This window comes from Acomys russatus, chromosome 3 (genome assembly GCF_903995435.1).
Source record: "Acomys russatus chromosome 3, mAcoRus1.1, whole genome shotgun sequence".
NCBI lineage: Eukaryota > Metazoa > Chordata > Mammalia > Rodentia > Muridae > Acomys > Acomys russatus.
In genome coordinates, this window is record NC_067139.1 from 36,634,736 (window position 1) to 36,640,735 (window position 6,000).

Consider the following 6,000-nt stretch of genomic DNA (forward strand, 5'->3'; position numbering starts at 1 on the left):
TGCCTGACTTCAGAACCCCCCACTATTTCAGCTCAATTGGTATGGTGTGCAGCCTGGGCACCAGGATCTCCAAGAGCTCCCAAAGATGGTTCTACTAGCAGCAAGGCTGCAGCGCTACTACTCCAATGTACACAGTACGTGCTGCCCCTGGCTGCATGCCCGGCTGCATTATTCAGTCACTCCAACAAGACTAGAGAACAAGCTCACCGAATAACATAGAATTGATATTCTAGTCCACAAGGGCTGGCAAGGAACAATAAAATTCATAGCCTGTCAAATGATAGTAAATGTCTGAGATGTCCCACGAGGCCAGAGTCCTTTTCTCGGGTCACCTGAATTGCCCACGGACCTGTCCTGGTACTGCCGATCAATGTATGGCCCATGCCCACCCCAGATCCACACTGAGTCATCAACTCAGCCGTACCAGGACCGATTCAGATGCAGTCTCAGCCTCGACCGTACTGAGCCTTGGCAGCAAGAAAGGGTAAGGCAGAAGTCACATAGCAGACCAGAGACCAGGGTCATGTTTGCCCCTGACCATTGGCTTGCTCAGCCTGCAAATTCTCCAGGAATCCAATGCTTACTCCCCACAGCACTTCTTAGCCTTTTGAAAACATTTATTTCATGTGTATAAGTGTTTTGCCTGTATGAATGTCTATACACCACACATGTGCAGTACCCACAAAGGCCAAAATTGGGCATCAGGTTTCCTAGAACTGAAGTCGCAGACAGTTGTTAGCCACAATGTGGGTGCTGGGAACCGAAACCAAGTTCTCTGCTGGAGGAGCAGGCACTCTTAACTGCCAAGCCATCTCTCCAGGCCCCTTGCTAACTTCTTGTGGAACACAAACCCTCTTTGGAGTTCATGCAGCTCTGCTTCAGACTAAACATCACTCTCCCCCACAACCTTCTTTGCAGAAAGCACACTGTGTTTTCTAAGGACAGTTACTACTAGTGTCTGCGAGCACACGAAAAACAGATGGACTAGACAGATGGGGAAAGCCTCCCAGTGAAAAGGTTGTGGGAGCTGGAAGGTCCCTTAAAGAGCATCCAGTCACATCCCTCCTTCTACAGAAAGGCTTAGAGGCATCAGTAAGTGGCTCAATATCACACAGCAAAGGGCAGAAGAGCCAGAAATACTGTCCATGTTCTCTGGGGCAGGGTGGGGACCGTCACTCAACTGCTGCATAGCAACCAGCATCTCCTCTAGGAGTCCACCTTACCCTTTGTCCACCCATGATTTGGATTACGCAGAGCCTAATGAACCATGTGGCTTGAGATGGGGGGGGGGAAGCGAGGCTCAGTGAAGTCTGCTGAGACTGGGAAGCAGGAGTGGCTGCTGTGGTGTGGCCACCTCAGGTGGCCTGAAGAGGAAGCCAGTCTGAGACAAAGATAACAGTGAGATAGCAGGGTAGCTATGGGAATGTCACCTGCACCTCGGCTAAGCCATGGCTGGAGAAGTACCCATCAATTGGTTCCTTTTCAACAAGGTCTGCATTTGTCTCCAGGGAATACATTTTGAGACCCCAGCGGGGGTTGGAAATCTTAGGTAGTAGTAATCCTATATAGAATGTTTCTGCTATGCATAGATCCCTATGATAAAGTTCAACATATAAACTAGTCACAGTAAGGGAATAGCAACACGAAAATAAAATAGAATGCAATAATTACAATACTAGACTGTAATACAATTGCCAGCATTGCTACTCCTGTGCTCTGGAGCTATTGCTAAATAAACCAAGGCTTACTTGAACACAAGTCCTGTGATACTGCTGGTCAGTCTGATGGGGGGCGGGTACCACATGCTTAACAGGTGGACGATGAGCACAGAAAGAGCACATAGAACAAAGAGATTGTTCACACCTGAAGGGTGGGGCCAGGTGCACCACGCTACTCAGAAGAGGGTGCAACTTAAAACCTTCAAAGTGTTTCTCTCTGTTTGCTGTTTTCAGACTTCAGTCAGCATGAATAACCGAAAACTCCAGAATGTTAAACGGCAGACAACTGGGGACTCTCTACCTCAAGCCGGTCTGGGTTGTCTTTCTGTCCCTTTCAAGCTTACTGCCACAATGGGAAGTCCCAGCTGGCTCCCCCTATACCAAACACTCCTACCTACATTAAACCTGATTTTTTAGTGCTGGAGAGGTGGCTCAGCTCTTGCAGAAGACCAGAGTTTGGTCACCAGCACCCACTCAGTGAGTCACAACTGTCTATAACATCTATAATTCCAGCCCCATGGTCCCATGCACACATGTGGTGAACATACATACATGCAGGCAAAACACTTATACACATAAAATTAGTAAATCTTTTTCAACACTACTTTCTCATCTCCACTGTCCTTTGACCCTGATTTCCCTACCTTTTGACATTTCAGAGGCTGTCATCCTCCCCAACGTGGTCGCTAGCTTTCCCGCTGTGGTAAGCAAAACCACATCTCCTTCTCCAAAGGAGGCTACATCTTAATCCCGAGGCTGAGAATTCAGTGTCACCATGCCTGCCAAGTAGGAACTAAGGCTGCAGATGAAATGAAAGTCACCAAGAGTCTGACCTTAAAATAGGAAAGTTACCCTAGATCGTCCAACTGAGCTCAGTGGGAACACTGGTGCTGTTGACAAAGAGGGGTTTCATGAGAGTTCAGCCCAGCATCTCTGACGTTAAGGGACACAGAAAAGATCAAGGGCCAGGAAAAGTGAGGAGTGGGTGAATCCTAGGACCTGGGAAACCCCAGCAGGGCCCAGCGGGAGTCCGACAGCCTTGTCCACACTTGATCTCCATGCAGTGAGGCTGAGCCTGCCCAACTGCTGGCATCCAGAACGGTTAGAGAATGGATTTGTGTTGTTTCAGCCACTAAGTTTGTGGTCACTTGTTACAATAGCAATAGGAAACCAACGAGTGCATCACAAGGCCCAGATGCGGGCCTTGGAGAGATTTATTGACAGGTATCCCATTTCTTCCTGTAGTCTCTGCTAAGCATAGGCACATCCCTCGCTCCAAGCTGGGTGTTGTGAACCTCATGAATGAACATCACTGGCCCTCCAGGGCCTCACAGTCAGGTGGAGGACAGAGATAAATCTATAAATATGGAACTGTGAAGGATGTTACCAGAGCCCAGAGGTGGGGTACGAAGGGGGACACATTCAGGGGCTGTTTCATAAAGGAGTCAAGAGTTTCACTCACTCTCTGGTGAGCAGAGATGTAAAACCCAAAGCAGGTGCTGATGGTGTGTCTCAGTGATGAAGCACATCTCTCGCATGCCGAGGCCCTGGCTTCAGGCCCTAGGACCAAAAGGAAATGAAGGAAAAGGAGAAGAAGGCACTCCAGGCAGAGGGCATCGTGTGAGCAAAGGCTCTAAAGTGCATGGGAGCCTGGCACGTTGTAGGCACTGGAGTGTGCAAAAGCAGCAGCAGCAAGCCACGATCCCCCGGTTCCAGGGAAAAGGGGTGTGAACTTCTGGCAAAGATGCTGGGCAGCCACTGGGAATTTTAGGCAGAAGAGAGAGGGGGACAGGCAGGCAGTGTGACCAAGGCTGGAGCTGGGAAGTGTCCCTTCTGAGAGCTTTAGGAAGGAAGGGAAGGCATGTGACCTGGACCCTGGCTTTTTAAGCTGGAGCTTCCAATTGCATTGAATGCTGAGGTTGACAAAGTCTGGCAACTCAATGGCCAAACTGTAATTCAATCAAACATGAAACCAAGGTAGTTTGGGCAGCGCTCACCATGTTATGGAGTGTTCTGTGTTGTGTTGTGTGTCTTCACGGCACCTTTGGCTCTGAACATACATAATTGCACGTGCTGTGGCTTCAAGCAACACCAACAAACACTGCCTGAAACATCAGCTCTGATTCCAGACTACTGTGTGTTATGGACTTCAGTGCTTTCACTGTGTGCACAGAGTTCCCTGCTCTTGTGGAAACATGTAGAACTATGGAAAACAAGGTTTGTAATATTTCCCATCACCAGTCCTCAGCGTGGAAGTACTAAGTTGATCTGTATTTGGACTGGGTTGTATTAGAATGTTAATTTTTAAAACTGACTTTTGGCTTGGGATTATGACAGAATTTTCAACAACTTCTAAAGTGGCTGAAAATATGCTCCTGCCACTTTGTGCTATGTACGTTTAGGATTCATTATCAGCGGATGTTTGGTTTGTATCCCCACTTTATATATCTATGGTTTGGGTCTTGTCTGTTTGTTTGCTTTTGGTTTTTTCAAGAGACAGTGTGTCTCTGTGTAGTCTTGGCTGTCCTGGACTCACTCTGTAGACCAGGCTGGCCTCGACCTCCCAGAGACTTGCCTGCCTCTACCTCCCCGAGTGTTGGGATTACGGGCATGTGCCACCATGCCCGGCTATATCTATGTTCTTGGGGTCATGCAAACATTTCCCCAGTATAAATGGGGCATGAATAGAAAAAAGTTTAGGGAGCCCATAGTTAGGGCACAGAAATGAGGAAGGGAAAGAAAGACAACACTAGAATGTCCAGATGCCTGGAAGCAGCCAATCTCTACCTAGGAGACATCCAGGAGACAGCTACTTACTAAAAGCTTCAGGGTGGAAGCAGGAAGTTCAGCGCACTGATGACCTGCAAGACAGGTAGTGGGAGAAGAGGTCTGAAGACAGGTCACTCCGTGGGGAAGCAACACAGTCCTATAACAGGGAGCAAGACGATGCCCCAAAACTGTACCCTAACTTGGAGGATTCCCAGAGATAGCCCAGATAGCATGGAAATCAAGGACCCCACCCCCCTCACCCTAGGATGTGATATAGCCTGGAAACACCATCGGAAACAACTCTGAGGCTAACTCAGTCCTTGCCTGCATCCAAAGATGACCATGGGGACTCCCACTCACACAGAATGGCTCCCACCTAGCGACAACATGATTCCTGGGGAAGCCAGCTTCAGCCTGCTCCTATTGAGTTACTCGGAGTTATATTTTCTTTCCTCACCCACCAAGCTCACCATGTTAGGGGGCAGGATATGTTCCTCCCTGCTCCTATCTCCTCCTTTGAAGCCTTGGCTTTGAGTCCCATGCTCTCTCTCCCTACTTCCAGCTCTCCTGAGCACCTCACCATCCTCACTGAGACAATTAGACCTTGGGGAGCCCCCACCTGGGCCCCAAGTGAGAAAGAAAGGACCAAGCTCTGGGAAGGGCTATAAGAACCCTGACAAGGCAGTCTAGGATGGAGTATCTGTCTGGCCTCATCAGAGTGACATCAAAACACTTGTCAAGCAGCATGCACAAACACACACGTGTGCATACACACATACATACCAATGCTACTTCTGGAGGGCACATGGGGCTTCCACTGGGTCTATGACCTATCAGTATCAGAAGGGACCTAGCTTGGAAAAACTCCTGCTTGGACCGCAAGCAAATTTAGAAGAGTCTTGTGTTCATAACCTTCCAGTTTGGTCTTGTCAGTAGGCACTACCAGCTTTCTGTAAATGGAGACCATACCCCTTTATAATGGTTAATATTCTCTCTCTCTCTCTCTCTCTCTCTCTCTCTCTCTCTCTGTGTGTGTGTGTGTGTGTGTGTGTGTGTGTGTGTGTGTGTGTGTCCATCCGTCCCTCCCCCTCCCTCCCTTTCCCCTTCTCTTCTCTTCTCTTCTCTTCTCTTCTCTTCTCTTCTCTTCTCTTCTCTCTCCAAAGTCTCATTATATAGATACAGCTGGCTTCAAACTCACAGAAATCCACCTGCCTCTGCCTCCCAAGTGCCACACCTAGAGTAATGGTCACGCTTGATAACTTGGCAGGACTCAATCACCTAGCAAAAAGCTCTATGTGTCTGTGTTGGCTAACCGAGGAGGGGAGACCCACCCTGAGTGTGAGCAGAAAAGGAGAAAGCAACTGGAACAGCAGAACTCCTCTTTCTCTGTTTCACGACTAGAGACATGACGTGGATGGTGAGCCACCCAACACTCCTGCCACCATGCAGTCCCCGTGAAGACAGACTGCACCCTCAGACTGTGATCCACAAATGTGTCCTTCTTTCCTTCCTT